This window comes from Protopterus annectens, chromosome 9.part0, assembly GCF_019279795.1.
Source record: "Protopterus annectens isolate FY-2018-M chromosome 9.part0, PAN1.0, whole genome shotgun sequence".
NCBI lineage: Eukaryota > Metazoa > Chordata > Ceratodontiformes > Protopteridae > Protopterus > Protopterus annectens.
The window spans coordinates 944918297-944931223 of record NC_056743.1 but is presented as its reverse complement, the minus strand read 5'-3'; positions in this window follow the sequence as shown (position 1 = coordinate 944931223).

Here is a 12927-nt window from a genome sequence, read left to right as displayed (position 1 = left end):
AGGCATTGCATTTTTCTTTATACTAAGTTATAATGTTTCAGTATTTTCTGTGAATAGATGTATTCAATAAATAGATTTATTCAATAAACGTTTTTCTAACCTGGATAGAAGAACATCTAAGAGAAAAATTGAAAGTGTAAAAATAATAGAAAATAATAAGTAAAAAGTTAAATAATCTATTTAAATAATCACATCAAAACACATCCAAACACCAAGAAAAACCATAAGAAAAAAAATAATTGTCTAAAACAATACATTAAAAAAGTCAGATTTAAGCAAAAAAACAGATTTAAGCAAACCTATAACAAGGTTGGCGCATAACAAAGGTTGAAGTGCCCATATGTGAAGTGCCCATATTGAGCCATCACTGGAAACCAAATCTTCACTCTCCACTGAATGTATAGTTGTTACTTAAATCAATAGGGGTATAATGCTAATGGTGAGAATCTTTGTAGGTGAGATAACGAGATGTGTAGATAAATAGTTTTATTCATAATAAATTATATTCATTTGGTATTATAGTAAATAAGCTGTACATCAGGGTACTCATCCTAACTCAGCATTTATTGGTGTTTCCCTCACTTTTTAGTATGAAATCTAGTATGAAATGTTCAATATCTCTCAATATCATGTTATTTCTATCCACAAATGTTGTGTCTTTATAAATGGATAATGGATAGTGGCTCGGGTCCTGGTCCTGTCCATCCACAATCTAGGTTATTGTTGATGGGATGTTGTATTATTGTATCTTCGGTAGATTAGAAACCATTGGTAATCAAGGGTTATCTTGGAAATAATGAAAATATAATTTTGTTAATTTATGTTAAATGACCAACCAAATCATCTAATGTATAATAGGCGTCATTTTGAGCCATACTAATTTTATGTTAATTTTAGATGAATTTCTCACTCACAAGGTGAGGGGTGTCATCATTATAGTCATCAATCAAATATGTCCATCAGGCGATAGGGCCACCAAATGCTGCAGGGTTAATATTTTTGGGTGTTTTCATCCTTCAATCTGTTTTAAATTTATAATCTGTTTTCTTCATAAATTCTGTCCATTACCTAACTGTTGGTAGTTAAAACGCTTTCCGTGTTATTCATTTCCACCCCACAATACCACCTGTGTGACCCAATCGGTGAACCTAGTGACCCAAAATATAAACTATTATGGATTAATTAACAGTGGATTAACACTACTGTGCTACCCATAATAAAGCTCATTTCCTCAATTCCTCATAAATAATAACATCATAATCCACTAATCCACTACATCATCCTGCTAACGGGTATATCTTCTTCTACTCTGTTTAACACTTGTACAACACATCACTATTAACCTTACTGATCACTGCCACTAATACTTGTGGAAATCCCTCTTTATTTGCCTTTCGATTTGGTCTTTTGATAATCTTGAGCAGCCCTCTTTTCTTGTGGGCTCTTCCCCTGGTAGATCTTCCTATTGGCTATTGGCCTGTGCTGTAAGGGAAAGTGTTGCCATTCTCTTTCTGTATATCCGTTATTATCTTAGGGCTGTTAATATCTTGGAGGTAGTCTCACTAGTAGTCATTAGGGCAGTTACTACATACACTAGATTCATTACTCTGTTGCATCCTCTGTGTGATTCAATTGCAATAATTTCCTCTCTATTTACCTCTAGCAATATACACCTAATCACAGACAAGTCGATGACATAGACTGTTTGTATTAGGAGAGACTTTAACATTAACAGTAGTCAAAAGTGGACATGGTTCATTTCTTCATTTCTTTAAGAACTACTGTTATTAGTAACATTATTGTATGCTGCTTCCATGCTGGAGCCATTTGCATTATTCTATCTTAGCTTCATTATTAGTTATTTTTAGTATTTTCATTGATAAACTTGTTCTCTAATCCACATGCTTACTATCTTGTTCTTTTCATCACAATTTATTCTAAGCTTTGTTCTATTTCTTTTTTTTCAATTAAATACAACTGTATAACATAACATCATCAACACTCTTTCAATTCTGTAATGTAAACCATCATTTAATTATTTCTTTGTTAAATTTTCAAAACAATTGTTAACTCTTATGACTTGGCCTAAAATAATTGTATGGTACTCTCAACCTCCATATAACTGTAGCTCTATCCCATGTTTAGTGCTGCCATTTATATAAAGATCAGGTTCCTATTCCTGGCGTGAGCATTTATTTTTAAGTAGCAGTCTTGATATTATCTTTATAATCTTTTTGCTTCAAAGTACATTCTTTTTACCTTGTACTTTCAGCTTAATGAAGTTCGTTTCCAAGTCAAGTCCGTCGGGGCTCTAGCCAAGCTTCTTTCTGCCATTCCGACATTTCTTCTGGTTCAGGGTTCCGGTGTAAAAACTTCACCAGTTGTCCTCACCCGGCTCAACAAGCTTGAAAAACTCCGTTTCGCAAACCAGCAAAGAGTTTCGTCTCTCTCCAGGAGTGCGGGTACATACGCCAAGTGGCACATTTTTCTCGTCGATATTAGTAGCTAAAATGTACTCAGTAAAATTTAAAAATCAAAATGTTAAGCAGCAAAGTACAGCTAAAAAAGCAGGGCCAGGGGTAAGGGTGTCTAAATAATACTGTAAATGACTCAATCACCATGAAAATCTCCTTTAAAAAGCTACTAAAGACAACCCGGTTGCTTTAAGGAAGCATTTATACACTGTGAATATATATTTATAGTCAGTGCTCTTGAAATTAAGCCGAAAAACACAATTAAAAAAATACTCCAGAGAATAGTGCAAATTTTAATAATTCCAGAGCGACAAAGGGTGGGCGGCTTTTTCGCCATTTCAGCCCACCCCGGTTACAAACTACAAGTATTGAACACACAGGCCGACATAGGGTAGGAAGCGTGGTTTGTTAGCAGATGTAAGATCACTCTATGTCAGTCTCACAATCCAACCCAATTGTGTACCTATGTATCATGGGCATTTATTAGGAAGGGGTATATTAGACATTTCTAGAGGTTATGTGGAAGGGGTATGCTGGTTTGGGCATTACTTCCTCATTCTGTCAGAGACATGGTGGCAGGCCATGATGTGAATTTCTGATTTCATATCCATTGGTTAAGGTTACACTTAAAAAGGGTTAGGGATGGACTCTACTTCACATGGATGGGGAGCCTGCTCTTGAGCATAGAGATCCTCTGAGACACATCTGTCTTGTCAACATATCTTATGTCACAAGCAAAATCTAAATCCTTGGTTCTAGTGGTTCTGATGCTGTTTTTCTTGCGGATGTACAAAATGTCCATCAGAGCTAGATTCAAAGATGCCTTGCATGACAGGCATAGATCGCCTCTCAGTAACCTGTAGGAGTATAGAGACCGCACTTTTAGGTAATCTGTATAAGGCAGTGTGTTTATACCATTGATTCTTCTGATATGGAACCTTTGTGAGCATTCCATGTGCTGCATATGTTTGGTCAGGTACATGCCAAAGGCAATAATGGGTCTAATAAGGGGCACTATGCATATAGGCCCTGCAGTAGTGATCAATATGATGAACATCCTAAGGTTACGGAGACTGCGCCCCTCTGACTGATTTTATGCAGGTTTTTGAATTTAATTTCTGTTTATAGCACTACCAGAATGATTGCAAATACACAGATGTTCAGGAGTGACTATACAGTCACTCTGTAATATCACAACACTAAATAAAATTAAAAGCAAGACTGCATCACTTGGCACCCTTGCACAAACACTTATCCTTACCAGACAGGATTTGTGGGACTTTTAATGATATACTGCACTTGCTCCTTTAAGTTGAAATCTTGAAAAAATTTTATACATGTGTCTCTGTCTGTGTGTACATAATAAATGACAACAGACCACATGACATACACGTCTGAAATAGATACATTAATCCTGACATCATATAAGATCATACCAAAAATATGGAATAATAGGAAGTATACGACTCAGTCTTTGTTTTTGTAGCAAGTGACAAAGTCATTCCATTTGAACTGCTTTCTAATCAGTCTACAAAAGAGTAATTATACAATGCCCCCCCCCCATTAATATTCCAAAACGTGCATACTGATTGGCCAGCGTGCCTGTTGTAAATCCCACAATATACCAATGGAAAAAGGTCCAGCCGCCCAAACTTTTTTCTGTTGATATAAAGTGTCCAAAACTTTTTTGTTTTTAATTTTAAAAAAAATGGAGCAATGAACACTTTCTTTTCTCCATTGCTTCCATTTCAAAGCATTGATGCACTGGGTACGTGTGGGAACTCAAGTCCCATATGCATGTGCAGTACATCAACACAAGGAAGCAGTATACCACCACTGGCGGAAGAACAGTAATGTGCTGTTATACAAGACATTATTTAAGAAAAGTAAGTATTTTTTCCCTTGAATAACCAACTCCCTGGTTGTGGTATAGTAAATATTTACCCATGGCTGGCTTTATTTAATAATGAGGGCGAAGGCCTGATGATTAAACCACGCCAACCATGGGTAAATCGTCAATATAGCACACCACGTCATTGGTTATTGCTTAAATAATACACACTTGCAGATGATGATGTCATTGACAGCAATCATATCAGCTGAAACTTTCTTCTTCTGAAGTTACACCAGTGACAATTCCTGTCACTGAAGTTTTTGCTGCTACAGTGTAGTGGTAAAGATAATTCAGAAATGTACATGCAGAGCAGTCTCAGTTTTGGAAATGTGCCACTTTATTCACATTTTTAGCACCTTTATTGAACTGTCACTTAAGACACAGGCAAACAAAAATGTATGTAAAAGAACACAAACCATGTTACCATGTTCACAGTTACAAACATACATCAAATTTATTCTTTAGCATCATCAATCCAGCATTACATAAATTGACCAATTCCTGCCTTCCCTTAAACCTCACCCCACACCTCCATAACATTATTCTGCAGGTTTCGTTATCAAAATTTCCATTTTTTTTTCTATGCAATTTGCTCCTACCCTTTTCTAAAGAGCTCACTTCCAGTTTTTTTATCACTGCTACAATATTCATTACTTCAAATATAGTTGGTGTAGAGTCTGAGCTCCATTTTCTAGTAATCGTTTTTTTGGGAACCACCGGAATTAAAATTAGCAAGGCCTAGGCAATTCAGATCTCATATTCCAGCTCAAAAAAATCTCTCCTTAATTACACCCATATTCTCACCCAGTATTTCAAGCAGAGTACTCTGTAGGGACTTTTAAAGTCTGCCAAATCATTACACTCCCAAAATATAAGGTTTCAGTTCTCTCTCTCTTCCAAATCACACCTCCAACACTTGCCATCTACCTGAGGCAAGATTTTTGGAGTCTTTTTGGGGTACAAAATACCTATGCAAACGCTCCTAAGCAAAAATACTAGCCTTTTTTGGATCTTTGGGAGCCATACATATAGCCTCCCATTGTTTCCTAGTGAATCATTTATCCAATCTCTCTTCCCAAACTTTCCTGATTGATTCCTATAGTAATTGTGCAATATTTCATATGCCCTGTTAATTATTCCTTTTTTAACAGCAGCTTCCGTTCTCAATTTGAATAAAAACTCTTATCACAGCAGGTCTGTCACTTAGGATTCTCCTATCTCTCTCAATCCCAGATAGGGAAGGTCGTTTCTAGCATGCAGTCCAAATCCTTTTCCCTCTCTAGTTATTTGCTCCCAATAACTTGGTTCCTTTGCCAATTTTCTCCAGGAGATTCCAGCTGCCCCTTGCCTTTTCCCTGCACCCCTAATTACATATGCCACTTTTTTTTAGTAGAATACTCTAAGTGCGCTTTCTCAGATGCATTACTGCTTTGAGATAACAGCAGTCCAGCCCCGTGTAAGTGTCTTCTGTTATATCCCAGTCTTATACCGCCCTATGCCTTAACCATGTAATACTTTCTTCTGTTGGCTAGACCAGTTGCAACAGCTTCTTGTTATTCACATGATTATGAGTTAAATCCTGAAACTTCAATCTCTCCAGGACTCCAGCATAACTGATGTTTGACTGATTTGTCATACTGTAACTTCTGCTGAGATTTCTCTTGGGCTAGTTGTACATTTTTCATTTTCTCTAGAGGCAGTCGAATAGATAAGGTAGATAACCTTGTCTTTCTCTTTCCCATCAGCAAGTGAGAATGTCAGAACTGCTCAGTTGAAAATAGGTGTTTTTCTATTCAAGAGGAGGTTGATAACAGCATTGTTTAGAGCTATTAGCATTTTTTTCATATCTTTAATGGTCTGTATTACTCTTTCTACCAATTCATTTGACTATGAAACTCTTGGTGATGAGATGGTGTGCTAGTGTTACCAGTGATGAGAAAATGCATGAAATTCTTGACTAGCAAATGATGAACCATTGTCAGTGATCAGTGGAAATGTAACAAGAAACCAGAGGGAACTTCCGTAACATAGCTGTGGAGATGTACCTTTGAGACACTGCTCAGTATATTTTTTATGGAATTGTTTTTCATTTTTTTATTTCTAGTACTGTCTCTGTTAAACTAACCAAATTGATGGTGAGAGGGTTGCAGTTTATATTAGTTTCTCCATTTGTTAATAACTTGTTAGATGGAGCACTTGCCAGTGTTTCAGCCATAAATGTACTTTTTCTAGAGGGTGACAGCTGCAAATACATATTAATGTATTAAAATTTTATCTTGAAGACAGCAGATTTAAATGTGCACTTTGTGACTATATGTCAATCTACACTTTGAATACTACTTTAAAGAAAAATGCTTTATAAAATTAATGTTTGTATTTGTAGAAAGATTGAACAAATTAAGTAAAAAAAACTCATCTTTTCATGAACTGCTACATACATGTAAGTTATGTACAGCTGAATGCTTCACTTACAATCAATCTTAACATAATACTGAACATTATCAAAGGTTTTCTTTGGTTCCAATTAAATAATTTAAAATGATTCTTCTAACTGAATGGACTGGACTAATCTGCTAGTTCTTAAGATTCACTGAAGCTTCTAAAACTGTACATATTAATATAATGCAAAAGTGCAAATAAACAGCATTTAAAATATCTCCACGATAGGTGAATAAATTAATAGGTTAAATAAAATGTATTTTTATCTCCTTTGATATAGTACTATCATTGTAGCTACTGACTGAGGTAGAAGACAACAGACAGTATTAAAGTAGTCACCAGAGATATACAGGTGCTGTACATGCATGTACAAGGTTAATAGTACATCCAAACACTTGAAATACATTTAATAAGATACTGTGATTTCATAGCCATTCCCTCAGTTAAGATCAGAGGCTGGTCTTGGGTGGCAGTTGATAATGTGAGAAACATGAATCTGGCAAAATTTGTACTGAAGTCTTGAATCAGTCATTATATCCCCTGCTAGTCCATTTTTAATGCAATTTTGTTATGATTAGTCTTCATTTTATTGTTAACCTAGTTACAAAAAGACTTCTAGCTTTTTCACACAACCTAAGTGCTTCATCATTCAAATGGAATATTGATGATATGTTATAGTTTTGCATGTTTTCTTCAACATACTTTTGCTGTATTTAGAGGTGCATGATCCAAAGGTTTCAAATGATCTTCCCTCTTATATAACCTACCTAAGCTATTCCTCGAGTCCTTCCTATAGTAATATCGTCTTCATGTAGTGCATGATCATTGTAAGTTACTTATCAGTTCAAAGCAAAAACAATTAAAGGAATCCAAAGAAAATATGTAGCTGGAACTGGCTGCAAACAAATTCAAATGAACAATATTGACTAAGATTGACATGCTGGAGTAGTCCTTTTTGCTAAAGTTCTTGTAATGTGTTTCTTTTCCATTACTAAGTTGAATATTGCTGGACAATGACATTAAATGAACTGCAATATACTGGTTGATGAGGGGTCTCTGAGCTCAGGAGGTACTCAGACTACTGTAGAAGAATAGAATAACCTTCAGAGTAATGCTGGTTGGTGTATAGGACATGGCTGGATTAAATGATTTGCGTGTCTCTGTGTTGAGGTTGCTGTTTATTAAATGAGGGTTAGATGCTGCAAACATGTCTTACATATTGGGAAATGTAAGGTATGACCCACAAAATGCTAGTTGTAGTAAAGAATGAAGGAGAATGCATGCAACCTGATCTGCTGTATGTGAAATACAATATTATCGGATACGTTGAATTTTATGAACACATGGTTTGCTATGCTGTGCCAGAAAAAGGAAAACAAAATAGAAAGGTATACATTTATAATTAAGAAAAAGCTAAGAACTGTAATGAATTACAGTTCAGTCACTGACTAATTCCCTCTCATTTCTCTGACTTACACCATTAACATGAATATAAATCATCTACATGCATCAACACCTGAAGCAGAAAATGTTTATCATCTCTGTGAGCAAATACAAGCAGAAACTGACTTAACCTGTATTTAGTATATAATGAGAGTCATTGATAAAAGGAATGCAAAAGGGCACCCCCTCCCCACTGATATTCCTTTACTTTACTTTACTTTTTTTTTTTTTTTTTTTTTTACATTACTTTTACTTTCATTTCTCTCTGCCCACTCTACCTACTAACTATATCAGCTCTTACTTTACTTACTCTAGCTACCTCCTGACTCCTGCTGCTCATGCTCCACTGATCTCTAAAAGACTCTGAAATAATTCCACCTAACTAGTCTATCATTTAGAAAGACAGGTCCCCAAAAAAAGGTAGTGTAGCTCCTATCCTCTTTTCTCTTTTGCTTTCCTCAATTTCTATGACAAACCACTTCAACAACGCTGAATTTATTAGCAAACTAACGTCCTCTTTTCTACTTCCAAACTTACCATCATACCCCTCACCCTCTCTGCCAAAAAACCACCATGCACTTCTCTTTCTTCATTCCATCTACTCTACTCACTATCCCCCCAACTCCCTACTCTACTTTTCCTCATCATCTCCTTACCAGCATCAACCCTCTCCTCTGCTCTATTCTCATTCCTCATACTTCCTAAAGCATAGCTGGCTGAGCAATATCCTATCATAAGCATTCTTATCAACCACTCTCTCCTGGAATGCACGCCCCAACTCTGGAAAAACAAGCTTATTCATCCCCCCTTCATAAAGGCGTAACTGCAGTGTCAAAAACTTCCTCAGCCCCGTGCTATCCTGTCCCCCCATTAAGAAGCTCTACTAGAAAAAAAAATGTCCTTAACTAACTACTACCATCATTTTTTCAATAACCTACTCACACTACCACAGCACATGCTTTTAGGCCAAATCATGATAGCACCAAGATCTCCCCTCTCTTCTATCTTGGTAAGCCAATAAGAAATTTCCCATTCGGCCAAATTGTCTCTACCCTCTCCTCTCTAAGGCCTTTGATACTATCTCACACAGTCTGCTTAACTAAACTTTCCAAACTTTAACCTCTCCCCTCCTCTGTGAACTGGTTCTAAATGGAAAAGGCCACTTCCTCTTTTCTAGTACCCCCCACCAGAGTTCCCCAAGGAATATGCTGACGATTCTACCATATCTGCTCTGCCACATCCACCCCCTAAGCTTCTCAGAGCTTCACGCAAAGCTTTTTTCAGTCTTGATAATTGGATGAAAAAAAAACCTAGCCTCAAACTCACCAAACCAAACTCAAACTCATGGTATTACCCCCTCTAAAACTACTCCCGATAAACAAATTCTTGATTACTAGTCAAAACAACTCAATCCTAGAACTGGTGTCTGAAACTAAGCTACTTGGTGTGTCCATTGATATAACCTTAATTTCAACTCCATCTACAACTAAATATAAAAACACCAAAAGCTAGGTATGCTCTACCGCAAAATCAATACCTCACAAAGATCGCTCTTTCTTCTTCCTTTCTTATTCCCTCCCTTCTCTATGGATCACCTCTCCTTAACTAACAACTTTCCTCTTGCTACAACAAAATGCCAAGTTCGCTAAGCGTCTCACTGTTCCTCTCCAAAACTAAACTGGCTTGAACTTCCACATCAGCTCAACTACATTCACACTATCCTAGCCCATAAGCTCATTAACAACCCAAACAATCAAAACCTATTGGAACTCACTCCCACCATCCATTTGTACCATCTCTAATCTTTATATGTTCAAAAATGTTCCCATCCATCATAAAAATATGGAACTCTTCATCCTCCATTCATTCATATGCTATTCAACAAAGCCTACATAACTTATTACTCCCTTCATAACTACACTATACAACAAAACAATTCTACCTCTTTAAAGCCCTAACACACCTCACATTTATTTTACTTCATTTCTATAAGATTGTATAAGTATCTTAGCTATCTATTGTTTGTACCTTGTGTGAGAGCTTTTTAATTGTATGTACCTAGTCTGTATGTCTGTTTTTTGGAGCTTTTCTCCCCAGGGCTCCATTGAAAACGGGTTCTTTTAGGCCCAATGGACTATCCTGGTAAACCAACTGCAAATAAATAAATAAATAAATTTTAACAAAATTGATGATTGTATGGATGCAAAATATGGTCTCTCTAATAAAAACAAAGTTGGAAAGCATCTGATAAAATTCTATAAGATAACCTGTTTATTTTAAGCAAACTTTATTTGTGATGAGAATGATAGAAAACCTCAGAAGTATCACTTAAAATAAAATGTGGCTGACTGTGGTACTTAACACTTGCTACTAATATACAAAACCACCTAATGTTGAAGCGAAGTCAGCCAAGCACTTAATATGAATGATCTCTGCAACTGATTTGCTGAATTATATACAAAGTACAGAATATCAGAAAGGTTAAGGGAAGATGTCAAGAAAGCTTTATGTGAAAAAAGCAAAAAGTACCTGAAAAGAACGAAAAAGTAAAAACAGTTGAAATGACTGATTATATCCTAGATATTCTTCAGAAAGAGAGAGCAGCTAAAGCCAGACGAAAAAAAATGTGGAGTTTAACTAATACTTCCTAAGTGCTGTTAGACAAGCAAAGACTTGCTACACCATGTGCAAGGAGATAAAATCAGGAAAAAAAAAACAAGAATAGCAAGATAAAATTCCACCGTTGTACTAGAATGTCAAAACGTACTCAAAGATCTGTGCTGAATGATGTTAGGAAGATTAAGAACATGTGGAAAAACTACACCGAGTCATTAGACTGCAACAGTCTAACTGAACAACTATACAATCATGTCATGAGCAGGAACCAGTGATGCAACAAGGAGAAGCAGCACTGAAAGCTCTACCACAGAACAAAGCACCAGGCCCTGATGGCAAAGTATTACAGTATATTCCAGTGCAGCTGTTACAATATTTACAAGGTATTGCCAGGAGCTTCTGTAAATAGTATTGTGCCCAGCTGACTGTGCAACCATTTTCAGAATGCTTTTTACAAACACCCTTCTCCTATCCATCCACAATCCCTTTTTCCCCTTTTTGTTCATGCGATTGGAGTGTCACTTCAACAGTGACAATCATCTAGAGCCAAGGTTCACACCATTGGTTGGCTAGCCCTGCCACAGTAGTTCTTCCACATCATACACTTGCATACTCATACCCATGGCCAATCTGCATCTCTTTCGAATGTTGGGGGAAACAGGAGCACCTGGAAAAAAAACCCCACATGAACACAGGGAGGACATGCATACTCCACATAGTAGGCAACCCAGCTGAGAGGGAACCTCTAACTGCGTGGCGACAACACTATCTGCTGCACACTGTGCCACCCTAAAAACTCTGGTCTGACATGCTAGCAAATTTTTCCCAAAATTTTTCATTGTAATTAAACTTGGAGCAGAAGTTGCAAGAATCGCAAGCACAAAACAGAAAACAACAAAATAAAACAGACATCATTGCAGATGTGAGATGGATCCTTAAAAACAGAAAAGAATATCAAAAGGATATCAATGTATGTTTCATTGATTATAGCAAGGCTTTCGACTATGTGAATAACGAAAAAAACTGAAGGACACTGAGAAACATGGGTATACCAGAGTACATGGCAATTGTTGCATACAGTCTTTCACAGATCATGAAGCAACAGTTCAAACAAAACAAGAAACAGAATGGTTTATAATTGGTAAATGTGTACAAGACTGCGTATTTCCCCTAATATGTTTAATTTATATGTTGAACAAATACACCACCACTTTTCAAAATAATTAATTCCCTTATAGTCCATTTCTTATAGCTATATGTTACTACTAAGAAAAACACAACTTTAACTATTTGGATCTTTGCTGACAATGTGATGTCTTTATTAAGACCTCATCTAGATTTGTTATAGTGTTCCTAACAAAAAGCAGACATTTCCTTCAGAAAGGTGGCTGTCAATCTCATGACTACAATAACTATCTGCAGAGGTCTTCGAGCTCAGGAAAATAAATATGTCACTAACTCTATTTTTTACTTATTTATATGCAAAGAACTTATAAGTGTAGATGACAAATGTATTTATGTTGAGCAGTCAGCTTTTCAGCTTTCTACTTTCAACTTCATTTTAGGTTCTTGAATCCTTCCTCAGTTTTTGCTAACACAGTGGTATCATCTGCATATCTAAGGTTGTTAGTATTTCACCCAACAATTTTTATTCAAACATCTGATCTAACTTGGGATGTCTACGATATTGTCAGCATATAAATTAAATTAGTCAGGTGACAATATACAGCATTTCCTATCTTGAACCTTTTGGTTATTAAATATTGAGTTTTAAATGCTGCCTCTTGTTATGCATACAGAATTCCAAGACAAATAAAGTTATATGGTACCCCCAGGTCAATAATTTGAACAGCTACTGTTCAGTAATTTAATCAGTCTTTAGCATTGCCCTTTTTAGGGAGTGGAATATAAATTGTCTTCTTCTAATCTAACGGACAATGTTATTATTTCAAAAGTTGCTGGCAAACTCTGAGCTACACTGTAAAATCAGTTTGCAGGATTTTAAGCAGTTCAGCTGGAATTCCTTCACCTCCTCTGGCCTTGATGCTAGCAAGGCTCTCA